Source organism: Macaca mulatta, chromosome 14, assembly GCF_049350105.2.
Source record: "Macaca mulatta isolate MMU2019108-1 chromosome 14, T2T-MMU8v2.0, whole genome shotgun sequence".
Lineage (NCBI taxonomy): Eukaryota > Metazoa > Chordata > Mammalia > Primates > Cercopithecidae > Macaca > Macaca mulatta.
Window position 1 is genome coordinate 18489260 of NC_133419.1, and position 27662 is coordinate 18516921.

At 41.9% G+C, this 27662-nt stretch overlaps 1 protein-coding gene, 1 long non-coding RNA gene and 1 pseudogene across 24 annotated transcripts in view; 1 reads left to right on the top strand and 2 right to left on the bottom strand.

Annotated features, from left to right (window-relative positions):
• The window catches only part of LOC144334242 (uncharacterized), a 35609-nt gene extending 23235 nt beyond the window's left edge, over positions 1 to 12374 (bottom strand). The window contains exons 1-2 of the long non-coding RNA XR_013403919.1: positions 12165 to 12374; positions 6987 to 7690 (exon numbers count right to left, since the gene is read on the bottom strand). This is a non-coding gene — a long non-coding RNA (uncharacterized LOC144334242). The remainder of the gene's footprint in view (positions 1 to 6986; positions 7691 to 12164) is intronic.
• The window catches only part of CSTPP1 (centriolar satellite-associated tubulin polyglutamylase complex regulator 1), a 229590-nt gene that overhangs the window by 54589 nt on the left and 147339 nt on the right, over positions 1 to 27662 (bottom strand). The gene's annotated exons all lie outside the window — the stretch shown is intronic.
• Positions 8035 to 8443, top strand: LOC114672265 (translation machinery-associated protein 7 pseudogene; annotated as a pseudogene). The gene has a single exon (XR_003722541.2). The product of XR_003722541.2 is annotated as a translation machinery-associated protein 7 pseudogene (transcript).

Sequence of the window (27662 nt, forward strand, 5' to 3'; positions counted from 1 at the left end):
ATCCAGGAGCTGATTTTTTGAAAAGATCAACAAAATTGATAGACTGCTAGCAAGATTAACAAAGAAGAAAAGAGAGAAGAATCAAATAGATGCAATAAAAAATGATAAAGGGGATATCACCACCGATCCCACAGAAATACAAACTACCATCAGATAATATTATAAACACCTCTACGCAAATAAACTAGAAAATCTAGAAGAAATGGATAAATTCCTGGACACATACACTCTCCCAAGACTAAGCCAGGAAGAAGCTGAATCCCTGAATAGACCAATAGCAGGCTCTGAAATTGAGGCAATAATTAATAGCCTACCAACCAAAAAAAGTCCATGACCAGACGGATTCACAGACAAATTCTACCAGAGGTACAAAGAGGAGCTGGTACCATTCCTTCTGAAACTATTCCAATCAATAGAAAAAGAGGGAATCCTCCCTAACTCACTTTATGAAGCCAACATCATCCTGATACCAAAGCCTGGCAGAGACACAACAAAAAAAGAGAATTTTAGACCAATATCCCTGATGAACATCGATGCAAAAATCCTCAGTAAAATACTGGCAAACTGAATCCAGCAGCACATTAAAAAGCTTATCTACCACGATCAAATTGGCTTCATCCCTGGGATGCAAGGCTGGTTCAACATATGCAAATCAATAAACGTAATCCAGCATATAAACAGAACCAAAGACAAAAACCACGATTATCTCAATAGATGCAGAAAAGGCCTTCAACAAAACTCAGCAGCCCTTCATGCTAAAAACTCTTAATAAATTCGGTATTGATGGAACATATCTCAAAATAGTAAGAGCTATTTATGACAAACCCACAGCCAATATCATACTGAATGGGCAAAAGCTGGAAGCATGGCCTTTGAAAACCAGCACAAGACAAGGATGCTCTCTCTCACCACTCCTATTCAACATAGTGTTGGAAGTTCTGGCCGGGGCAATCAGGCAAGTGAAAGAAATAAAGGGTATTCAATTAGGAAATGAGGAAGTCAAATTGTCCCTGTTTGCAGATGACATGATTGTATACTTAGAAAACCCCATCGTCCCCTGGGCGCGGTGGCTCAAGCCTGTAATCCCAGCACTTTGGGAGGCCGAGATGGGCAGATCACGAGGTCAGGAGATCGAGACCATCCTGGCTAACACAGTGAAACCCCGTCTCTACTAAAAAAAAAATACAAAAAACTAGCCAGGTGAGGTGGTGGGCGCCTGTAGTCCCAGCTACTCGGGAGGCTGAGGCAGGAGAATGGCGTAAACCCGGGAGGCGGAGCTTGCAGTGAGCTGAGATCCGGCCACTGCACTCCAGCCTGGGCGACAGAGCGAGACTCCATCTCAACAAAAAAAAAAAAAGAAAAAAAAAGAAAAGAAAACCCCATCGTCTCAGCCCAAAATCTCCTTAAGCTGATCAGCAACTTCAGTGAAGTCTGAGGATACAAAATCAATGTGCAAAAATCACAAGCATTCCTATACACCATTAACAGACAAACAGAGAACCAAATCATGGTTGAACTTCCATTCACAATTGCTACAAAGAGAATAAAATACCTAGGGAATCCAACTTAAAAGGGATGTGAAGGACCTCTTCTTCTTTTTTTTTTTTTTTGAGACGGAGTCTCACTCTGTCACCCAGGCTGGAGTGCAGTGGCCGGATCTCAGCTCACTGCAAGCTCTGCCTCCCTCCTGGGTTTACGCCATTCTCCTGCCTCAGCCTCCCGAGTAGCTGGGACTACAGGCGCCTGCCACCTCGCTCGGCTAGATTTTTGTATTTTTAGTAGAGACGGCGTTTCACCATGTTAGCCAGGATGGTCTTGATCTTCTGACCTCGTGATCCACCCGTCTCGGCCTCCCAAAGTGCTGGGATTACAGGCTTGAGCCACTGCGCCTGGCCAAATGACCTCTTCAAGGAGAACTATAAACCACTGCTCAACGAAATAAAAGAGGACACAAGCAAATGGAAGAATATTCCATGCTCAGGGATAGAAAATGGCCACACTGCCCAAAGTAATTTATAGATTCAATGCCATCCATATCAAGCTACCAATGACTTTCTTCACAGAACTGGAAAAAAACTACTTTAAAGTTCATATGGAACCAAAAAAGAGCCCGCATTGCCAAGACAATCCTAAGTGAAAAGAACAAAGGTGGAGGCTTCACACTACCTGACTTCAAAGTATACTACAAGGCTACAATAACCAAAACAGCATGGTACTGGTACCAAAACAGATACATAGACCAATGGAACAGAACAGAGGCCTCAGAAATAATGCCACACATCTACAACGATCTGATCTTTACAAACCTGACACAAACAAGAAATGGGAAAAGGATTCTCTATTTAATAAATGGTGCTGGGAAAACGGGCTAGCCATATGTAGAAAGCTGAAACTGGATCCCTTCCTTACACCTTATACAAAAATTAATTCAAGATGGATTAAAGACTTAAATGTTAGACCTAAAACCATAAAAACCCTAGAAGAAAACCTAGGCAATACCATTCAGGACATAGGCATGGGCAAGGACTTCATGACTAAAACACCAAAAGCAATGGCAACAAAAGCCAAAATAGACAAATGGGATCTAATTAAACTAAAGAGCTGCTGCATGGCAAAAGAAACTACCATCAGAGTGAACAGGCAACCTACAGAATGGGAGGAAATTTTTGCAATTTACCCATCTGACAAAGGGCTAACATCCAGATTCTACAAAGAACTCAAATAAATTTACAAGAAAAAACAAAAAACAAACAAAAAACAAAACAAAAAAACCCCATCAAAAAGTGGGCAAAGGATATGAACAGACACTTCTCAAAAGAAGACATCTATGCAGCCAACAGACACATGAAAAAATGCTCATCATCACTGGTCATCAGAGAAATGCAAATCAAAACCACAATGATACTATCTCATGCCAGTTAGAATGGCAATCATTAAACAGTCAGGAAACATGGAGAGGATGTGGAGAAACAGGAATGCTTTTACACTGTTGGTGGGAGTATAAATTGGCTCAACCATTGTGGAAGACAGTGTGGTGATTCCTCAAGGACCCAGAACTAGTATTACAATTTGACCCAGCAATCCAATTACTGGGTATATACCCAAAGGATTATAAATCATTCTACTATAAAGACACATGCACATGTATGTTTATTGTGGCACTATTCACAATAGCAGAGACTTGGAACCAACCCAAATGTCCATCAATGATAGACTGGATTAAGAAAATGTGGCACATACACACCATGGAATACTATGCAGTCATAAAAAAGGATGAGTTCAGGTCCTTTGCAGGGACATGCATAAAGCTGGAAACCATCATTCTCAGAAAACTGTCACAAGGACAGAAAACCAAACACCGCACATTCTCACTCATAGGTGGGAACTGAACAATGAGATCACTTGGACACAGGGTGGGGAACATCACACACCAAGGCCTGTTGGGGGTGGGGGACTGAGGGAGGGATAGCATTAGGAGAAATACCTAATGTAAACGATGAGCTGATGGGTGCAGCAAACCAACATGGCACATGTATACCTATGTATCAACCCTGCACGCTGTGCACGTGTACCCTATTATATTATAGTTTTATTACATTAAAATATAATAAAAACAATAATAAATAAACAAACAAATAAAATGGGGATAACAGAAGAACCTACCTCATGGGTTTTTAAGGGACAAAGTTCATTCATTTAATAGATATTATATAGCATCTATTATATGTCAGATGTTATTTTTTAGGTGCTTAGGATACATTAGAGAACAAATAGACAAGCTCTTTGCCTTCATGGAGCTTATCTTACAGTGGGGAAGACAGATAATGAATGATAAAGAAAATAAACAAATAGGCTGGGCGCAGTGGCTCATGCCTGTAATCCCGGCACTTTGGGAGGCCAAGGCAAGCAGATCACTTGAGGTCAAGAGTTTGAGACCAGCCTGGCCAACATGGTGAAACCCTGTCTCTACTAAAAACACAAAAATTAGCCGGGTGTGGTGGTGCATGCCTGTAATCCCAGCTACTCAGGAGGCTGAGGCAGGAGAATTGCTTGAACCCAGGAGGCAGAGGCTGCAGTGAGTTGAGATCACGCCACTGCACTCCAGCCTGGGCGACAGAGCAAGACTCAGTCTCAATAAACAAACAAACAAACAAATAAGCTATACAGAAAGTTAAGCGAGGCAAATTAAGAGATTCAGTGATAAGTATAATGGAAAAAAAGAGAATACAGCAAGTCAGATAGGGAATATGAGGTGGTACTGGTGGTTCAATTTTATGTAGAGTGGTCTAGGTAGGTTACATGGAGAAGGTAACACCTAAGCAAAGATATGAAGGGGTTAAGGAGTAACTGACACAGACATCTGAGGGAAAAGCATTCCAGGCAGAGGTAATATCCATTACAGTCTTAAGGAGGGAGTGTGCCTATTGGGTAAGAGGAACAGCATGGAAACCAGCGTGGCAGGAGCCAAAAGAATAAGGGGGAAAGGAAGAAGAGATGAGGTTAGAGAAATAACAGGCCAGTTCATGTATATAGCCTTTTAGCTCTACAAGCAAAAATCAAATGAAATATTCACGTTAAGTGCTTAGAACAGTAAAATGGTACATAGAAAACATTTAATAAATGGTATCTACATTTGTATTTACATGAAAATCTTCTGGTCCCTAAGCAGAGCTAGTCTGGAAGAGGTCAGGCTACAGGGACTCTAGCACCATTTATGTACTTTGGTGGGGTTAGAGAGTCCTTCAACATTTTAAAGTACAGAAATCAAACAGATCAAAGGCCTAGGTGATCCGCAGCAGCAAGCAGAGATGGTTAATTCTCTGCAGGTGCTCAGAAAACTGAACTAACCGAGGCATGCAAAGTCAACATAGCTATCAATAAAAGACAGGGAAGGAGTTGGGTGTGGAGTGGGGTGGGCTTGGCTAAGGGCTGAAACCAACAGGAGAGTCATTAGCAACATAAGAGAGAAAGCAATGGAGCATGGAAGCATCCTCTACAGCAGTGGAAACTCATTCTGATTATCAATGCAACCACAAAGTCATGATGAAAACGACTGCAAACCACCGGGGAGTAAGCCAGGGAGCCCAGCAACATGAATGCACTTGTAGGGGGCAAAAACAAATTAAGAGATTCAGGCAAAACCATTCCCTTTCCTGGTGGAGGCTCTTTAATCTTTAATATCTCTCTCTTGACACTAGGCACAGATCTTGCCCCAACAAGACAAAGGATAACTTCTGAGAAGCTAAAAATTCTCGTTTGGGTGAAGGACTCTTGAGGAGAAGAGTGCCATGTGTCTGCCGGACTAAAAGATGTGTTCTCAGGTCGAGGTGGGCGGATCACGAGGTCAGGAGATCGAGACCATCCTGGCTAACATGGTGAAACCCCCGTCTCTACTAAAAAAATACAAAAAAATTAGCCGGGCATGGTGGTGGGTGCCTGTAGTCCCAGCTACTCAGGAGGCTGAGGCAGGAGAATGTCATGAACCTGGGAGGTGGAGTTTGCAGTGAGCTGAGATCGCGTCACTGCACTCCAGCCTGGGTGACAGAAAGAGACTCTGTCTCAAAAAAAAAAAAAAAAGATGTGTTCTCTTGGTCATACTGTCTCACGCTGGGCAGATCAGGGCTAACCCACCTCCATGGCCTTTATGACTGAAGGGGCTGCAGGGCCCTGGAGCTGCAGACAGGAATGCAGTCTTTTTGGGAACTGAAGGCAGGCAAGAATATAATAAAGGCTAGATGAAGATACCCAGGCTGGGCTTTAAACTGCTTTAAATTGTGCCAGTTTCTTCTGGCATCTGCCCTAAGGAAAGCAAAGCCAGGCACCGTCCAATGGAAATCTGGAAGTGGGCATCCTTTGTGGCATCAATTATGCCAGTTTGGCCAGGAAGTTTGTAGTGCTTGGTCTCTATGACCCTGACCTAACCTACTCAATAAGGGGCAGTTTAGTCTGAGTCAGAAGAAATGAAGAGCGACTCAATATTGTGATCTTTGACTTAACATATTCAATTTGTAATTAAGACCATTATTAAAATTAGTATGAGAAATCATGTCTTCTCATTCCATTCCTCAAACTCTCTGTCTGCCTTTACTATTTCCTGATAGTAACCATGGATATTTGCTTTAGAAGTTCTTAATTGCTGGCCGGGCGCCGTGGCTCAAGCTTGTAATCCCAGCACTTTGGTAGGCCGAGACGGGCGGATCACGAGGTCAGGAGATCGAGACCATCCTGGCTAACACGATGAAACCCCGTCTCTACTAAAAAATACAAAAAACTAGCCGGGCGAGGTGGCAGGTGCCTATAGTCCCAGCTACTCGGGAGGCTGAGGCAGGAGAATGGTGTAAACCCGGGAGGTGGAGCTTGCAGTGAGCTGAGATCCGGCCACTGCACTCCAGCCTGGGCAACAGAGCGAGACTCCGTCTCAAAAAAAAAAAAAAAAAAAAAAAAAAGAAGTTCTTAATTGCTACATTCTTAGCTACTTATTTAGTAAATGGGACAGTGCTAGATTCTGGGGAAACAGCAAGGGATAAGACAGATAAAAATTCCTATTTTCATGGTACTTACATTCTAGTGTGTATGTGTGGCAGTGGTGGTTGGAGAGACAGGCAATAAGAAGTAACAAAGAAAGAAATACTTTTAGGAAGTGAGCAGAGCAATAACAGAAATCAGGCAGGGTGGTGTGATACACAGTGACAGAGGGTGGGACCACATGAGACGGCTGTGCCAGGCTCATCTTTGAGAAGGTACCATTTGAACTGAGAACGCACCAGATGAGAAGGAGGCAGCCATGCAATCTAGGGAAAGAAGGAAGGGCAAAGACAGGGAGATGGGAACCAGCAACAAGAGTGTTTTGCTTCCTGCTTCTCCATTCTGCACACAAATGCTATTTCTCTGTCTCTGGCATGTTGCACTCTGTTAAAGAAATTGCTCTATGATGCCTGGGAAGGGAATAATATTGAATGAAACAGAATTCCAAGGGAGCTACATACTGCCATGGGGGAGGGTGGGGACACTGAGGAAAGATAAGGCAAGGGCTGTGGAAGCTGCCCCAGGCTGCCCCATTTCACTACTGTGGTTAACTGGCAAAGGAGTCCGTGCAAATGAGTGCAGGATGTCCAAATCAAAGCACTGTTTCACACATCATCATTTCAAGTCACCGACTGACAGGATTTAGCACTCTGTGTCTGGCAGCAACCAGCAGTGAAGCAGAGAGAATTCCACTGGATTATCCAAAGCATCTGACCCGCAAATGAGGAGTGAGCAGAACATTTTTAAAAAACAACTCTTGAGTGGTTCAGTGAGCCAATTCCACATTGAAGAGAGACACACAAACATCCAGCCGCCTCTGAGGCAAAAGGTCAGTTTCTTCTGCTTGTCCTTGGTCTTCAGAATCCAAGTTATTGATGTGAGCTGTGTCCCTCATTTTCCTAGCCAAAGGGGTAGACGTGAAGTAGAAATAGGCCAGATACGGTGTTCTGGGACAACACACCATTGTCTGAATCCAGAGAGCATCATGGCTGCAGTGGATGAGAGCAGGCTCAGTGGGAGAGGCTCAGGGAACATCAGAAGTGCAGGGCCTGTCCTTTGAAGATAAAGTCTGGCTAGATCAGCTTTTCAGCGAAAGAAGCTAACGTCTGCAGACAGATCTTTATCTTTGGTGAGCCCATCACAGATCCCAGGTTTAGGATGGGGGCTAGAGTGAAGGGAAAAAGCCAATTATCACCCTATAAGAAGTAGATAGGCTGGGGGCGGTGGCTGACGCCTGTAATCCCAGCATTTTGGGAGGCCGAGGTGGATGAATCACTTGAGGTCAGGAGTTCAAGACCAGCCTGGCAACATGGTGAAACCCTGTCTCTACTAAATATACAAAAATTAGTCAGGCATGGTGGCCAGCGCCTGTAATCCCAGTTACTCAGGAGGCTGAGGCAGGAGAATCGCTTGAAGCCAAGAGGCCGAGGTTGTAGTAATCCGAGATTATGCCACTGTACTCCAGCCTAGGTGACACAACGAGACTCCATCTCAAAAAAAAAAGAGTCTGGTGGCAGGGTCTGGGGAAGGGGCGGCAGGCGCCATGTCTAGCCGTGAAGATGGCAAGAAGAAGTCACTGAAACAGCCTAAGAAGCAGGCCAAGGAGATGGACGAGGAAGATAAGGCTTTCAAGCAGAAACAAAAAGAGGAGCAGAAGAAACTTGAGGAGCTAAAAGCGAAGGCTGCGGGGAAGGGGCCCTTGGCCACAGGTGGAATTAAGAAATCTGGCAAAAAGTAAGCTGTTCCTCGTGCCTGAGGAGACGGTGACCCTTTATTTCATCCTTATTTAAACATCTATATTCCCTGCCGTAACATCTTTTGCCATCTAAAGCTGGAATTAAGTGTTGTCTTGGAGCTGTTGTACATTTAAGAATAAACTTTTGTTAAAAAAAAAAAAAAAGAAAAAGAAAAAGAAAAAAAAAAAGTAGATAGTACTGAACTGTCCCACCCTTGTGGGTTTCTGATTCTCCAATCAAGTCCTGAGACCCTCCTGCTCCCCATCCTTTTCTCCTCCAAGTCCTTCTCACACAGCTGTGAGGTAAGATTTACTAGATGGAATGTGTTTGCAAAATCTGTTTTGTTCACTGTAACATGTTTATCAAAAAAGAAAGAAAAAAAACCCCGTCCCTTCTCACTATTTAGTTTTTGGTGACTGCCTTTTGGGATCTGGAACTGGATAAACAGATGGACTTCACAGAAGAAATCAGGCGAAGCGCCAGGGTGTGTATATATATCTTAGTCTCACTGTAAATACGGCAGATAGCCCTCATCCAAACAGCTGTGCTGGTTTTGGAGGAAAGTGAGGGGACAGTGTCTTCTGGATGACAGTGCTCCCATTGCTCCAAGGTGTACCTCCCTGGTGGTGCTTTGGGCTATAGGATGCCAGAAAGATTCAGATATATGACCCTGATTTCATTTTCTGGCCTCTGGCTGTGGTAATTAAGTGTTGTGCCAGATCCCAAACTATTGCTTATTATTCGTACTGGGTTTGTTTGATATAAATGAGTGCCTACAAATGTGCTGAGTGTTTGCATTGTGTATAATGATGAGTACCTTTGCAATATACTGGATGCCTCTGTATTAAGGGGATGCCTAGTAGGGGTATAGTTTTGTGCGTGTGTGTGTGCACGCGCACGCACATGCAGAAGTTGTGGAAGGCCTGGACTACAGTATTTGCCTGGCCACAGAGCAGTATCACTGCTGGGGGAACAAGGTACAGTGATCCCTCATGTGCAGCACACTGCTGCCCCAAGGGAACTGGGGGGAATTGTACCGAGCAGTTTCTCTCCTAACTTTTTTTGCCACCTTCTCCAGTATAAATCTCTACTGCAGGTGGTAGGGGTGGAGGAAGTAACTCTTTCGTAATTCAATATGCTTCAATTCCCAGGTATGAACACACTTCTGAACACTTTAGGAGAATCTTCTTTTTTTTTTTTTTTTTTTGAGACGGAGTCTCACTCTGTCACCCAGGCTGGAGTACAGTGGCACAATTTTCGGCTCACTGCAACCTCCGCCTCCCTGGGTTCAGCGATTCTCATTTTAGGAGAATCTTCTAATAAAAAAAAATATTCATTTGCTTCACAGAGTAGGGTTCAGGTGGATGTCTCCTTCCCTCCTGGACAAACTCCTTGGGGAAAAAAAAAAAAAAGACAATACTGTCCAAACAGGAAACTGGTGCCAAATAGAGGCAAAAAACCAAAACAAAACAACTCCCTGAGATAGAGTGGACTGCATTCATTAGGTTCAGGTAGCGCAAAAGACAGGAACATAAATAATTACACTCCAACAGATCAAGGTGCAGTATAGGTAATGGGACCTCATAAGGACAGAACAAAAGATCTTGTTTCTAACAAAGGTTCTGCAGACCTTTATACTACAGTGAGCAATGAGTGAGAGGGATGCTGCCCAGGAAATGAAAGGACTCAATCGTTTCTCTTCAGTGAGCGAAGCCCAGGAGGAGTGTTCCAGGGCGCTCTCACAAACACTCTTGAATAACACCATCCAGAGCCTTTGATTCAAGGAACATGCTGAAGAATAAACAGCCTATTAATCTGAGTTTTCTGGTGTGCCTGAGTATACAAAGCAGCAATGAACTAACCCCTTGGCTCTTGCAAACATCCCGACTGCACACCATCCGCTGCTCCACTACACAGCTCAGCCCCTCCTTCCCATCCCTGCATGCAATTTCCCCTGCAAAAGCTTCAAGGTTTGGGGGTCCTGATGGTTTCATCTAATGATGCTCAGGCCAAACCCAGGGTGCAAAGAACCCTTGTTTGGCCATAAGAAGGCACAGCCATGTGACCAGGCTCAAATGAGAACTGTGTGGTAGTGTGACTGGGTAAGGAGACAAAGTCATCAGTCTGCCCCTTTCTGAGCCAAGTTGACAGCCACAGGCCTGGGAAAGGAAGGCCCAGTTTCAATTGCTTCCTAGTCTTGGTTACCTTGGTGGCAGGAAGAGCTCCTGCATGGGTGGGCTTTGGGTGCCATTCTGTGGAAACATTCCTGGGCGTTTTGCCTAGGTAAAAATTACCAAGTAAGGTCCTTGAGTTTTCTTTCTTTCTTTCTTTTTCTTTTCTCTTCTTTTCTTTTTTTTTTTTTTTTTGAGATAGGATCTTGCTCTATCACCCAGGCTGGAGTGCAGTGGTGTGATCTTGGCTCACTGCAACCTCTCCCTCCTGGGTTCAAGCAATTTTCGTGTCTCAGCTTCCCGTGTACCTGGGACTACAGGCGCGTGTCACCATGCCTGGCTAATTTTTGTATTTTTAGTAGATATGGGGTTTTGCCATGTTGGCCAGGCAGGTCTTGAACTCCTGGCCTCAAGTGATCTGCTTGCCTTGGCCTAGGTCCCTGAATTTTCAAGGAGAAAAATGGAAGAAAGAGAAGTAGCTGTTTCACTTTCATCCTTTCACTAGAAGTCCTTCTTTACAAACAATCAGGTGTAGCTTTTGTGATAACAACAAATTTGATCGGTTCTCCTTCCCACCCCCAAGACAAAGTACAATGATAGTATTTTAAGTATAAACCAGGCGTTGTTGTTGAAACAAGGTAATTGAGGCTAGGATCATAGGCTCAAATCAGCCACGGAGCGGTTTCTCTGTGTTCTATGGTCACTGACCTCATGCAAGGTGTGTGCTTAATCATAAAAGGAACTAGTGTGACAAGGCGGATAAATCAGTATCACGGCTATCAATACATACTGGGCTGTGCATACACACACATATTCTCAAAGCCTAATCCCTCTGACCCCAAATTTATATATCAAGGAAAACATGTTTAATGAAAGTTTCCTTTCTAAAAATAATTTCAAAGAGGCGCTTGGACTTAAAAAAAATTAATTCTAAAGTCTTCTGATTCTACTTCCAGGGAACTACTTTGTGTTTAGTCCCTTGAAACTGGAGAAGGACACACATCTTTGACGAGAAGGAGCAGCACAAAAGCTTGCATTTTATGTGATTGGCTCTGAGATGATACCACAGAGGGTAGGAAGTAAGAGCATGGGCTCTGCAGTCAGACAGATCGAAATCTGAGCTCCTCTTCTGCCACTTGCTGATGTGTGATCTTAGACCCATGACATCAAATCAGTGAGTTTCAACTTTCTCATCTGTAAAATGGAAATAGCTTCATGGGATTATTGTGAGGATTATATAACAAAAATGTTTAGTACCATGCCTAGGACACAGTAAGAGTTCAATAAATGATAGCTGTTCTTACTGTTTCTTTTAATTAAAAAAAAAATTTTTTTTCAGAGACAGAGTCTCACTCTGTTGCCCATGCTGGAGTACAGAGGTATGATCATGGCTCACCACAGCCTCAAACTCCTAGGCTCAAGTGATCCTCGCACCTCAGCCTCTTGAGTAGCTGGGAATACAGGCACATGACAGCACGCCCAATTACTTTTAAAATTTTTATCTATTTATTGTTTTTGAGAGAGGTCTCCCTATGTTGCTCAGGCTGGTCTGGAACTCCTCACCGTAAGTGATCCCCTCACCTCTGCTTCCCAAAGTGTAGCGATTACAGGCATGAGCCACCATGCCTGGCCCTTGTTACTATTTGAATCCTCTAAATAATAGGCACAGGGACTTAAATGGTGGCTGGCGGGCACATGAGCTACATGAAATGGGAGTTTCTTCATTCCTTACCAAGCTGGGCTTAGAAGATCCTCAGACCGTCGTCCTTCACTACACTGGCAACCAGTGTTTGGGTTATCTGGGGTAACTGATGGAAGGACAATGAGAAATCAAACCCTGGTACTCTGGAACTTCATTTTGATTTGGGAACTGCAGATTGACCTGCGGTATTCCCACCCCAGATTCTGGCTTAGCAGATACAGCCTTTTCCTAGGCTTCCACCTGTTGAGACAAACAGATGTAATCTGAACACAAGAGGGGCTTGCAAGCACAGATCTGGTATCAGACCGCCTTACCCTGCAGCATTCCTGGGGTCATAAAATGACAAACATTTCAACAGGCTGGATATCTAACCCTTCCTGCCCTGTAACTGGGGCCTTATGAAACTGCTTCTTGTGATTAGAGCCATTGGTACCTCATACCAAGGCTGTGAGGTGGACTTCATTAATATTGATGAGCTGCAGCTCGTTAACCTCATTTGATGTTTATTTACAACCATTCTTCTCATATGCTAATGAATGACACTGGGCTCTTCAGATAGAAAGGAGAGAACTGGACCCTCTCTGCCAGCATCTCCTTGGCAAACTCCTGTGCCTTGAAACAGAAGTTTGCACAGAGGGAATGAAGCCAAATGGAGGGAATGCAGCAGAGAGGACAAAATGATGTGAAAAGAATGTCTGCAATGTAATGGGGGAGAGAGAAGCCCAGCTGCTGGGGCCACAGTGTGACTGAGTTTTGGTTACACCCACCCAGTGGCTAACAAAGAAGCTGAAGGGCGGGGAACTGAGGAACTAAGACAAGGACAATGTATTAGATTTTGGAATTTTTGGAATTGGAGTAGGGGGGTGGAGATGAGTGGGCCCCATGGGTGTCAGGGAGCTTGAAGGCCTCTCTAGGATTCATTCCACTTTCTTCTGTGATCTTAAGCAATCAATAGGCAGGGAATTGGGGTGGATTTCTTTAAGGCAGTAAAATGCCCATAGCAACGAATGCTTATCAAATGCTTGGCTTGGAGAAAGAGTGCTCATTGTCGCACAGTGAAATGGGTAAGTAGGGAGAAATAATCTCTGATTCTCTTTCCTCAAAGTTATAGGTTTGTGTATTAAAGAATAGGATGATTAAGCAAGGAAGAGTCAGAGACTGAGGAAAAAATAAACTTTCAAATATGGCCATTAGCGGCACAGTCGCTCATGTCTGTAATCCCAGCATTTTGGGAGGCCGAGGAAGGAGGATCACTTGAGCTCAGTCATTCGAGATCCTGGGCAACATAGTGAGACCCCATTAATTAAAAAAAAAATTAGCAGGGCGTGGTGACATATACCTGTGGTGCCAGCTACTTGGAGGCTGAAGCACAAGAATTGCTTGAACTCACGAGGCGGAGGTTATAGTGAGCTGAGACAGCACCACTTCACTCCAGCCTGGGCAAGAGTGAGACCCTGTCTCAAAAAAAAAAAAAAAAAAAAAAAAAAAGGCCATTCTATTGTTTCAGCGCTGCTAAGCGAAACACATGTCTCTTTCAAATTCCCCAGTATATAGCAAGTCAATTTTGGGTCATCCCATCCATTCTGAGTGTTGGAAAGAACTAATAAGATGTATGAGAAAGGTAGAAGGAAAAATATGTTGGATATATGAAAATTTATTAATACTAGCAGCAATAGCAAACTTAAAATTTCTTAAGTACTTCAGTGTCAATTCTCATCAATTTTCTTGACTTTGATGCTGTACTTTTTTTTTTTTTTTTTTTTCTGAGACAGGGTCTTGCTTTGTTGCCCAGGCCAGAGTGCAGTGGCGTGATCTCAGCTCACTGCATCCCCCACCTCCCAGGCTCAAGCAATCCTCCCACTTCAGCCTCCTGAGTAGCTGGAACTACAGGTGTGTGCCACCACACCAGGATAATTTTTGTGTATTTTTTGTAGAGACGGGGTCTCCCTATGTTGCCCAGGCTGGTCTGGAACTCCAGGGCTCAAGTGATCCTCCCACCTTGGCCTCCCAAAGTGCTGGGACTACAGGCATAAGCCACTATGCCCTGCAGATGCTGTATACTTTACTATTTAGTCAATTATTCCCTTCCTGCCTTTGGGGCCACACCCTCTTTTTTCTCCCAATCTGGCTTTTTTTTTTTTTTTTTTTTTTTTTTTTTTCTGTGAGGCACTTTGAAGATCATTCCTATCCTTGATATGACTTTCTGTAAGGCTAAAGAGGCAAGAGAAAAAAGAAACCTCTTACCTTAAAGGCTTAACCACATTCTAAAGTGCAAAGTATTGGTTCTAACAAGTAGATGTTTGTTACGTTTGTCTGGCTGAAATCATTACCCCTTAGGGTACAAATTTCATTTTTTTCAAGTTTTCTATGAACTCAGTTCCTCTCAGACTGAAGGAATAATCAATAGCAAGCTGTTTTGACCTGACAGTGTGCAGCTTGCCCATGCTTAGGGACAAACATGACTGAAAGAGTAACTGACAGTTATATGCACATTCTAGACTTGAGAAACGTTTCTCAGTTTTTTCTCATCACCCCCTAGCTTTTTAGACCTTTTTTTCTGTTTGTCCACTCCCCATGAAATTTTGATATCATGAACATATTACCTATCTATATATTTTTTGAGGGCCACAAACCATTATAATATCTAAATTTTTTTTTTTTTGCCTCCCAAAGAACCAGTTTTTGCTCCCTTGGAGGCAATATTGCCTCAATTGAGAAGGCATATTCTAGAGGCTTTTTAAAAGAAGTATATCATCTTATTTACTGTGTTCCAGGATTGAACCTAACATTCTCCCAGGGTGAACCATCAAACACAATTACATTTCTGTTCTGATTTTCTTTTTTTTTTAGGAAAGAAAGAAGGAAAAAAAGACATCTTTGTGCCTATCTAGTTAGTAATAGTTATTCCAAAAAAGAGATCAAAATCATTTTTTTCACACTGGACCTGAGCTATCCACAGAATAAATGGCTTACTTTTTGGCAGTAGATTAGCTTTTTACAATAATCCTATTTGAGTGCCAGAGAGGTAATAGATTGTCAAGCCCCTTAGGGACCCCCAAATCATTCTCCTAAAAGTCAACAATATATTCCCTTGTAAGAGGAGCATGAAGTTCAAATTCCAGAGGACGGTAGTGAGTGGTGTTATTATCTCCCTTTTACAAGCAGAGAAATGATGATATTGAGAGGTTAGGTAGCTTAATTTAGGTCACTAGCACTGATGTTTCTTCATCTAAATATCTTCTCTGTCAAACAAGGTCACTCTGAGGATTTCTAGACCTGATGTCTTCTGATTCCTACTTTAATCTAGAATCACGGACCTCTGAGAAAAATTTATAAAGGCTGTTTTGCTTCTGCCAACCCCTTCTCTCCATCTGACAGGACAAAAGCAAAGGAAGGTGCTAACAGAATCTCTAAGTATTGACTGATAGGAAGATAACTCAGGCTATTGTTCTAAACATTACTATTTCATGAGCAAATGGCTTTAGGTGGCAGCAAAGAATGCTGTATAAGGAGGTATGCAAGTTTTTTTTTTTGTTTTATTTTTTTCTAAGATGAATATCACTATCTTTGCAGGGTTCAGATGAGAGGCTATTAAACTATGATATGCTCCTCAGAAGATGCAAAGACCTAAATCAAGACCTCCCACAAACAGTCTTCAAGTAACATGGGAAATTCATATTTTATTTTGTAGTCATGGGAACTGACCACATCTTAAAACTATCCATACTTGAAACTCACCATAAGTGAGTGAGAATTAGAGGTTGGCAAGTCAAACAAACAAAAAAAACTACCTAAAAGGGCTCTTCTCTGTAAACTAGTCTCAGGCTCTTTTAACTCTCTCAATTAAATCAATGTTAAAATTCCCTTGGAATAGAGGCTGAGGTAGGCGGATCACCTGAGTTCAGGAGTTCAAGACCAGCCTGACCAACATGGTGAAACCCCATCTCTACTAAAAATACAAAAAAAAAAAAAAATTAGCCAGTGTGGTGGCAGGCACCTGTAATCCCAGCTACTCAGAAGGCTGAGGCAGGAGAATTGCTTGAACCCAGAAGGTGGAGGTTGCATTGAACCAAGATTACACCACTGCACTCCAATCTGGGTGACAGAGCGAGACTCTGTCTCAAAAAAAAAAAAAAAAGAAAAGAAAAAAAGAAAAAATTCCCTCAGAATAAAATACAACTTATTTATTCTAAAGAGATAACTTGTTATCTCATGCTGTCAAGAAGGTCTGCACGTAATTCATAATCTATTCTATTAAAAACAAAAGCAAAGAATTTCAGAGAAGGTTATTCTGCAATACTGCTTAGGAACCCAGTACTGAATAACATTATCTCATTTGTTTGTTTTTTGAGACAGGGTCTCCCTCTGTCGCCCGTGCTGGAGTACAGTGGCACAATCTCTGCTTACTGCAACATCCGCCTCTGGGTTTAAGCGATTCTTGTGCCTCAGCCTCCTGAGGAGCTGGGACTACAGGCATATGCCACCATGCCAGGCTAATTTTTGTATTTTTAGTAGAAATAGGGTTTTGCCATGTTGGCCAGGCTGGTCTCGAACTCCTGGTCTCAAGCAATCCACTGCCTCGGCCTCCCAAAGTGCTGGGATTACAGGCATGTGCCACCACAGCCGGCTTGAATAACATCGCTAACAAATTTGCCCTTATGTGTGACATAAATTCTTCCTACAGCAGTGGAAGTTCATTTCCTTTTTGTTTGAAGAGATGGATATAGGCTGATGATGAGTTAAAGGGCTTAACTTTGTTTCACAATGTCTAGAGCCAAAAGATATACCCCAGATCTATCTAAACATATTAAGGGGAATATAAAAGTATGTATATTTAGCTCAACTAGCTTCTGATACAGAAATGTTAGAAAAGTAGCAGTGGCTTCCTTTGCTGTAAACAAGGAATAAATTTGAGAGAGGGCAAAAAAAATCTTCATATCTTGCCTCAAAGAAGATGAAACTATAATTTTTCTGGATTAAAATAGAAACTAGAAGATACAAGGTATAGAAATCTAAAAGGTGACTCATGTTACAGAAGAGGCATTTAAATGAAAAAATGTTTCTTATTGGATCCTATAAAATAGGAAAGCATGGCGTGGGGGGCAGTGGCAAATCCTTTAAAGTCTTGAACATCAGAGCAAGGGAACTAAAGTGAAAATACAAATTGGAATAGGTAAGGAGAGAAAGAGAGTCCCATCAAAAACCCATTGAAACTGCTTGTGGCAACTGTCAATGAATTGGAAAGGGCACCGAGGAGAAATGAGTATCACTGTGTTCCAATACTGATTTGCTAAGTTCAGCAGCATTTGTCTATCTTGTTCTACCAACATAACTAGTCAAAGAAACAATCCTAAATGCAGGAAAAGGCTAATCTTTTTCATTGGCAGGTGACCAAAGAAAACACCTCCAATGAGCAGTATGATGAGGCGATACAAACAAGACTGCACTTATCAAACATTTTTATCTGAAGTGCTCAAAACATTTGCCAATATTATACCTAGTTCAACTTCCCCTTCACCAGCTTCCTCACAGCTTTGAGAGGAAAAGCAAGTTTTTTCTAAGAAAGATGTCTCCTCTACATATTGGCATAAATCTGAATACATCTTTAGGAAAAGAATTTCCCAAAGAGGGTGTGGACTCCTCTAGGAGTCTCCAGGGTGCCAGATCCTCCAAGCACTCTGGTAAAGGCTTTGTTTCACCACATCAAAGGCAGTGGGGCAAAGTTCCTCTTAGCAGCCATGGATGCTGCCAAGAAGAGCGAGTCTTCATTTGTGCGAGGGACTAAATGGGAAAATTCAGAAGGAAGAGTAAGAAGGCATTTTACCTTCCAGATTTAAGTAGGGAAACAGACCCACTGAGTCACGAATCCTTTTTTCCAGAAGTGGTATCATTATCAGGTTTTATGCTCAATGAATAGTTGTATGGTAAGTTATGTGTTTAAGATAAATAATTCTCTCAAAGTTACAAAGCAGATTTGTGACAGAGAGGGTTATAGAATCCAGGGGTCAACTTTAAACAGTTAGATCTAAGTTTTCATAAGAGCTTTTAGAGGTTTGAGAGTTAGAAGTCTGATTACTTTTTTTTTTTTAAATGGAGAACAGGAATGGGTGGCAAGACCCATCAGTCCCATGGTTTATCACAATACTGTGGTCCAACCTCAGGGCACAGAAATAAAACACAATTTTACAATTAGAGAACTAAGTAACACGTGGTACTTTTTGTTCCATAGCTTTTCACAAAACACATAATTAAGTGCTATCATACTATATTACTGATGGATCAGATTTACACAGACCGTGAAGGTGGCAAGCACGTCATGGAGAATGGCTTTATAAATTTATGGAAAATGGTTTAAAATAAACAAAACAAGCCGAGGCAGGCAGATCACCTGAGGTCAGGAGTTCAAGACCAGCCTGGCCAATATGGCGAAACCTCATCTCTACTAAAAATACAAAAACTAGCTGTGGTAGCAGGCACCTGTAATCCCAGCTACTCGGGAGGCTGAGGCAGGAGAATCGCTTGAACCCAAAAGGCGCGGGCTGCAGTGTGCCAAGATCCCGCCACTGCACTCCACCCTGAGCAACAGAGCAAAACTCCATCTCCAGAAATAAAAAAAGAAAAAAGAAAACAATCATTTCTTTTGTTCTACATTCCAAGTGGTAGGTGCTTTCCTGAGCCTCTGTCACAGATATCTGAAGCCCTGCTCTAGACAAGATCAAGAGGCCTTCTCCCCAGAGTAGTACGCTGGACACTGAAGGAGCTCCCTGCTTTATTAGGAGATCTGGAAGGAGCCAAAAGGGCTATCGTCAAGTACTCAATCTTGTAGCCAGAGGATCTGAAACTTCAAATTTGCTATGGCTTGAAGTAGATACATTTTATAAAAAGAAACTAAAAAGTGCTAATTCTTCTGCTTTTGAATGTTGAAAACATTTTGATAGTAACTTTTTTTTTTTTTCTGCTGGGCCTTGATATTGCAGAAATTGTTTAGAATGACATAATTGAGAGGAGATTTTGAGAAGCATACTTACTACTTTTTATGAGAAAATCAGATTGAATATCACCAACTAGTCAGTAACAATTTCAAATGAATGAATTTCATAGGTGAATACATAGGTCATGATAAAAACAATTAGAATAAAAGGAGTCTGTATGATTTCATGGGACCAAAGTTTAAAAACACAGTTTTCTATTGCTTGAGATAAATCCAGTAAATCCGAATGTGACCTTGACTTGTCATATCAAGACACCAATTAATGTTTGCTCTCCTTCACTCAGACCCATGCCTCCAGGCAAGAAAGCAATTCAACTTTTGCTAAAAATCAATTATCTCTTCACTTATATGAGGGACCTAGAACAGGCAAATTCAGAGGGACAGAAAGTGTTATAGAGGTTACCAGGGCCTGGGAGGGAAAGGAGGAGGGAACGAGGAGTTATTGTTTAATGGGTACAGTTTGTTTAGGATGATGAAAAAGTTCTAGAAATGCATGGTGATGGTTGTACTTAATACCATTGAATTGTATATTTAAAAATGGTGAAAATGATAAGTTTTATGTTACATACATTTTACTACAATAAAAAATTGATGTCTTATTTTTAAAAATTCAGAAAACGGTTCTTCAATCATGCCTTTACAAAATAATGTGGACCTAGGCAGTTCCCCAAATTAGTCTGTTCACCAGAATCCCTTGGTGTGCTTATTAGAGTTACAGATTCTCTGGTCATACTCCAGACTGGCTATTTGCTTTCTTGTTAATCTGGCCCTTTTATGTATCTTTCTCTGTAACAGGAAATAGGGTACCCTTAGTTGTTGTGTAGTTTTTAGCTTAATCAAGGGTCAAATTGAAAACAGCTTGGCCTCTGCCAGTCTACAATTACTTGAAACTGAAGCCACGAAGATGCAAAAAAATCAGGTTTTGCAATGGTACTCTCAATGTCCATAAAACTACTGCTCTTCTACAGTGTTATTTCTGTTTCTCCAAGACATTACTCCTTGGGAACTGCTCTGCAATAAATAAAATAGGCAAATAATAACATAGTTGAAAAGGGCTAGAAATTTGTAATTGTTAGAGGTGATACCAGGATTCATTTTTGGCTCAAATAAGATATGGGAATTTTGTATATGGCAGGTGATGAAAAAGTGGCGGAACACCCAAGACATCAAAAATAGAAAATAAAAAATTCTATATGACTCAAAGGTTAGTTTGGTAGAGATTTTCTTTCAGTTGGAAGCTAAAACATATATTACAACACCCTGGCAGGACTGCTTTTAACGATCTGTAAGCTTCAGTGAGGCAAGTATCATTTAAGGCTTTGAAGGGAAAGAAAAAAAGGGTGTTTCAAGTCCCTCAAACAATTTATTGCTCCAGTATTTCTAATAATCATATGAGTATTTTTCCTTTTGACTGGAGAGCAAAGGAAAAAGGAAACCTGTAGGAACTGGAGTTGGACAAGAGAACAAAGTTCATAAATGAAATCCTGTCTAATACTAGCAACTGAAACAAGACTCACCCCTCATGTCCTTTGAAAACCGGCCCAGCTCAGTCCCGTTTTTCCCCCTCATTGATTTTCAAGCGTCACAAATGGCTCTTCAGGCTGAACTAAACAATCATGGGAAGTTCTTTCAGGAAAAAGATGCAACGATTACTGTACTTCTCCTGGGCCATGCCATTGCTAGGCCATTTCCCCTCAGAAATTTATTTCTCTAACTAGAGTGATGAGCTGACAAGAAGCAATTTTTAAGTCAAATCAGTAAAATAAAAATATCTCCAAATAACACAACAGTTTTATTTCTGTGAGAATAACTCTTCCTTTATTCCAAAATGAAACGACTATCTGTCTACTATTATTACATAGTTAAAAAGATGACCTTTAATGATCTACAAAACTGAGGCTTAGAATGGATTTTACAAGTTACCTAATTAATTCAGCTCTTCTTTCTCATCTTGTGCCTCTTTCTTCTTTAACATCTTTGTTCAGTCATTGTCCAGAACAGTACTATACAACAGAACTTTCTGTGATGATGGCAATGTTTGTTATTCTACACTAATATGGCAGTAACCACTAGCCATATGTGGCTTGTGAGCACTTTGAAATGTGACTAATGTGACTAAATAACTGAATTGTATTTGTATTTAATTTCTTAAAAATTAGCTTTATTGAGGTTTAACTGACATACAAAAAAACCATACATATTTAATATGTACAATTTGATGAGCTTGGATACGTGCATAAAACAGTGAAATCACCACTACCATAAAGATAATAGGCATATCCACACCCTCAAAAGTTTCTCTTTCTCTCTCTGTGTGTGTGTGTGTGTGTATGGTAAGAATGCTTGACATGAGATCTACCCTCTTAATAGATTAAGTTCCTAATTTTGTTAGTTACAGGCATTATGCTGTAGAGCAGATCTTTAGAATCAATTCATCTTGCATAACTGTAACTTTACACCAATTGAACAACAATACCCCATGTCTCCCTCCCCCAATCCCTGGAAACCACCATCCTATCCTCTGTTTTTATAACTGTATTTAATTTTAATTAATTTAAATTTAAATAGCCATAGGAGGCTACCGGCTACGTATTGGAGAGTACATGTCTAGTATGTGCTTTATTATCTCTAATGACAGAAAATCCATTTCCTCCCAAGCAGCTCTTTCTATTTATAGATGATAATAATAATAATAATTATTATTATTATTATTATTTTGTTTGTTTTTGAGACGGAGTCTCGCTCTGCCGCCCAGGCTGGAGTGCAGTGGCCGGTTCTCAGCTCACTGCAAGCTCCGCCTCCCGGGTTCACGCCATTCTCCTGCCTCAGCCTCCCGAGTAGCTGGGACTACAGGCGCCCGCCACCTCGCCCGGCTAGTTTTTTGTATTTTTAAAGTAGACACCGTGTCAGCCAGGATGGTCTCGATCTCCTGACCTCGTGATCCGCCCGTCTCGGCCTCCCAAAGTGCTGGGATTACAGGCTTGAGCCACCGTGCCCGGCAATAATTCTAATTATTAAGAACATTTCTTCTTACATTGTGAAAGCTGTCTTCCTGGTAACTTCCACCGCTGGACCTAATTCTGTTTTCTGGGGCCACACAGAATAAGTAAGCTCAGGTCACATGCTACATCATCAAGTATTTGAAACCAGTAAGCATGTATTCCATTTACTTTTCTATGAGTTTAACATCCCTGGTTCCTTGAACTGTTCTTCATCATTTGGTTTCAAATCCCTTTTTTAGTAAGGCACGTTTTAGTCAGTCAATGTTAATAATGATGAAAACAACAACTAACATTTATCAAGAAGCTATTAAGTGCCAGGCACCATGTGAGACAATTCTCATGCATTGTCTCGCTTACATCCCTTCCCAACCTATGAGGCTATACTGTTATTTGCCATGCCCTTACTGCTGGGGAAACTCAGGCTCTCAGAGCTTAAGGAACTTACCTGAGACCAAGCAGCAAAAAAGTATACAAACTAGGACTCAAACCTATGTCTTTTGACTCAAAAACCACTGCTCTTGACCATTACGCTATGTTGCCTCTCTTGTGAAAGCACGGAGCCCCTACCCTCAAAACCTTGAGTATTGTTTGTTCATCATGGAATGTAAGCTCCATGTGGCTGAAGACTTTGTTGTGCTCAATTCTGTATATCCAGCACCAAAACAGTGCCTGGGACACAGGATGCACTCAATAAATATTTGTTGAATGAAAGAATGAGTAAATAGAGCAAGACAATCGCCTTCTTCATTATGGCCTCTGTTCTTATTGTATTATGTCTAAAGCTAATTTAGCGTCTTGCCAGTCACATCACACAGCTGCCCAAACTCAGCTTAAGTCTCTTGTAGTTTCACTGTTAATGTGCCTGCTATCATGCCTTTTTATCTTGACCAACTTAGGTATTTTTAAAAACTCAATTCTTATTTATATTTATTACACTTACATCTCCCCATTGATTTGTAAAATGAGCCCTTTGCTCAAGCCTGGAACACGTATATGTGTAACACAATATATGTAATGCAGAGGTAAGAGTTACACACAAACAACAACAGATTAGATTCTCAGGCCCCTTGGTATCCTCTAAATCACCTTTCATGACACTCATTATACTTGTATTAATTATTCACTCATCTAGTTATTAAACAAATATTTACAAAGTGCTAGGCACCATTCTCAATGCCAAGGACATGGTTATGAACAAAGAGATGAAAATCCCTGCCCCTGTAAAATTTACATTCTAATGCAGGAGGATCAGGAAAACACAAAGAAGTCAGTATCATGAAAACAAAATTGTAAGGGGTCTGTTCCAGATTAAAATAAACTAAACAGACATTACCAAGTACAATGTTAAACCTTGATTGGATGCTGGGTCAGAAAACAAACAGCTATTAATAATGTTTAGGAACAACTGGGGAAATTGTAATTTGCACTGGACTGAATGTTAGGTGATATTATAAAATTAGTGTTATTTTCTCAAATGACGTTGGAGTTATGCAGGAGAAGAGGAGAAAGTCCTTACTCTTAGGAGATGAGGGATGTGAGGGGTAAGATGTCATGATTCCCATAACTTAGTTTCAAGTTATCTATCTATTGTTCACAAATATGGTGACATGTTAGTTAGCATTTGGTGAAGGGCAGACAAGTGCCTTCATACTATTCTCATAATTCTCTTGTAGGTTTCAACAAATCTCCAAATAAAGAGTGGTGGGAGTGAGGGAAACCTACTGCGTTCCTAGTCAGAGATGTGGGTTATGATTAACTGGTGTGACTCTCATTATTGTGGACATTTTTCTACAAGTTCATTAATCATTCACGTTGAAAAGATTTCCTTTCATTATACACTTGACAACATTCATCCCATAATTTTCCCTTTTGCAGCCATTGGAAAGGCTGGGATATGGGATAGCCATAGGATTGCATATTCTTCTAAAATAAAAGACCTCTTTTTTAGACTTTATCTGAAACAATGCTTTTACGAATATGTTATTTACACATTCTCAGTTGCATTCAGGAAGTAATAAACAATTACAAAGTGTAGGAAAAATACAAGGAGAAAGTATAAAGCAAATAAGTCCTGAAGCCAGTAATATGGGATATGTATTCAATGCCTATGGTTGCTATAAAATATTACCATAATTTGGTAGCTTAAAACAACAGAAATTTATTCTCTTAGAGTTCTGGATGCCAGAAGTCCAAAATGAGTCTTAATGGGACTAAAATCAAGGTGTCAACAAGCTGGTTCCTTCTGGAGGTTCTAGGGGAGAATCAGTTTCCTTTCTTTTTCCAGTTTCTAGAAGTTAACCTCATTCCTTGGCTTGTGGCCCCACATCAGTCACTTCCCTGCTCCAAACACACCCACTTCTGGCGTCACATTGTCTTCTTCCTCTCCCATCATCAAATCTCTCTCTGACTCCCTCTTAAAAGGACACTTGTGATTACATTTAGGGTTCACCTGGATAATCCTGGATTAGGGCCTGAATATCTTTAGGGCCATTATTCAGCCTCCCACAGGGTGAGGGAGAAGAAAGGGTCACATGAATAAATAATAAAGGAGGAGATCCTCATTCATTCTTTTTTTTTTTTTTTTTTTTTTTTTGAGATGGAGTCTTGCTCTGTTGCCCAGGCTGGAGTGCAGCGGCGCGATCTCGGCTCACTGCAAGCTCTGCCTCCCGGATTCACGCCATTCTCCTGCCTCAGCCTCCCAAGTAGCTGAGACTACAGGCGCCTGACACCGCGCCTGGCTAATTTTTTGTATTTTTAGTAGAGACGGGGTTTCATCGTGTTAGCCAGGATGGTCTCCATCTCCTGACCTCGTGACCCACCCGCCTCGGCCTCCCGAAGTGCTGGGAATACTGGCGTAAGCCACCGCGCCCAGCCTCATTCTTAACCAAAATATATAAGGAGGTACAATAACATCATTCCTTCTCAGAAAGGGCATACCTCATTTCCATAAAACATGTAGACTGAGATAGTAAACCGGGATGGAAGTACTCAGACTTCACTTTGATTCTGGGCTCTGCCACTTAACCACATGAACAATGTTAGGTAAATTTTTTTTTTTTTTAAATATGGAGTCTCGCTCTGTCGCCCAGGCTGGAGTGCAGTGTCGTGATCTCGGCTAACTGCAACCTCTGCCTCCTGGGTTCAAGTGATTCTCCCGCCTCAGCTTCCCGAGTAGCTGGATGTGCCCAGCTAATTTTTTTTTGTATTTTTAGAAGACATGGGGTTTCACCGTGTTAGCTAGGATGGTCTCCATCTCCTGACCTCATGATCTGCCTGCCTTGGCCTCCCAAAGTACTGGGATTACAGTTGTGAGCCACCACGCCCAGCCAATGTTAGGTAAATTTTTAACCACTATGTCTCAATTTCCTTATCTTTAAAATAGATATAATAATATCTACTCAAGGGGTGGATAAAAGGGCTCAATACCATAATTCATGTAAAGATTTAACCTAATTCCTGGCACATGGTAAATGCTCATTAAATAATAGTTATTATTATAATTATTACTCACAGTGCAGTCTGTGCAACCCCCATGATGCTGAATCAGTACACGGCATTTCCAGGGACCTCTCTGACCCTTTCTTCTATGTGTATTCTATATAGGTTAATACGTAAAACCTACTCGAGTGTCAAAGCTGTGTTTTTTTCCCCCATCTTAAGACATTTTAATATTTGATAGAAGTCTCTGTAAACGACATCACAAACTTACTTGGCTTCCTAAAAAAGATGATAGTGGCTCTCGGCCTTAGCGCCATTTTCTTGGAAACCTCTGCGCCATGAGAGCCAAGTGGAGGAAGAAGCGAATGCGCAGGCTGAAGCGCAAAAGAAGAAAGATGAGGCAGAGGTCCAAGTAAACAGCTAGCTTGTTGCATCGTGGAGGCCACAGGAACAGAAACATGGAATGCCAGGTGCTGGGGATGCTGGTACAAGTTGTGGGACTGCATGCTACTGTCTAGAGCTTGTCTCAATGGATCTAGAACTTCATCGCCCTCTGATCGCCCATCACTTCTGAGACCCACCTTGCTCATAAACAAAACTGCCCATGTTGGTCCTCTGCCCTGGACTTGTGACACTCTGGACTATTTCTGTGTTTATTTGTGGCCGGGTGTAACAACTCTATAATAAATCACCTCTTCAGCTCTTTTAGCTGAAGAATTAAAAAAAAAAAAAAAAAAGATGATAGTGAACATCAGTTACCTTTTGTTTATCAACTGTGGTTCAACATTGTGCATACTGATCCATAATAGATACTTTTTTTTTTTTTTTTTTTTTTTTAAATGGAGATGGAGTCTCGCTCTGTCGCCCAGGCTGGAGTGCAGTGGCCGGATCTCAGCTCACTGCAAGCTCCACCTCCCGGGTTCACGCCATTCTCCTGCCTCAGCCTCCCGAGTAGCTGGGACTACAGGCGCCCGCCACCTCGCCCGGCTAGTTTTTTTTTTTTGGTATTTTTTAGTAGAGACGGGGTTTCACCGTGTTAGCCAGCATAGTCTCGATCTCCTGACCTCGTGATCCACCCGTCTCGGCCTCCCAAAGTGCTGTGATTTTTTTTTTTTTTTTTTTTTTTTTTGAGACGGAGTCTCACTCTGTCACCCAGGCGGGAGTACAGTGGTGGGATCTCAGTTCACTGCAAGCTCCGCCTCCCGGGTTTATGCCATTCTCCTGCCTCAGCCTCCCAAGGTAGCTGGGACTACAGGCGCCCGCCACGTCCCCGGCTAGTTTTTTGTATTTTTTAGTAGAGACGGGGTTTCACCGTGTTAGCCAGGATGGTCTCGATCTCCTGACCTCGTGATCCACCCGTCTTGGCCTCCCAAAGTGCTGGGACTACAGGCTTCAGCCACCGCGCACGGCCAATAGATACTCTTAAAGAACAAAAAGACATGCCAGCTGCAGTGGCTCACGCCTGTAATCCCAGCACTTTGGGAGGCCAAGGCAGGCGGATCACCTGAGGTCGGGAGTTTGAGACCAGCCTCACCCACATGCAGAAACCCCGTCTCTACTACGAACACACAAAAAAATTAGCTGGGTGCATGCCTGTAATCCCAGCTACTCGGGAGGCTAAGGCAGGAGAATCGCTTGAACCTGGGAGGCAGAGGTTGTAGTGAGCTGAGATCGCACCATTGCACTCCAGCTTGGGCAACAAGAGTGAAACTCTGTCTCAAAAAAAAAAAAAAAAAGAACAAAAAGATGTATAAAGCCATTTATTTGTCCTCTACACAGTAAATTACTACCTATCTTAAAATACTGTTTTTTAAATATATTTTCTCTTCACTGTTTGGATCTCTAATAACTCCCTTTTCTGTTATCACAACTGTCAGTGTGTGGCTAAGGCTAGCAACGGTTAAAACCCACATCACTACTTTTTATCTATCACTGCTGACCAAATCGATACTGTGATTTATGCATTTATAAGTCAGGAGGCGGCCGGGCGCGGTGGCTCAAGCCTGTAATCCCAGCACTTTGGGAGGCCGAGGCGGGTGGATCACAAGGTCAGGAGATCGAGACCACAGTGAAACCCCGTCTCTACTAAAAATACAA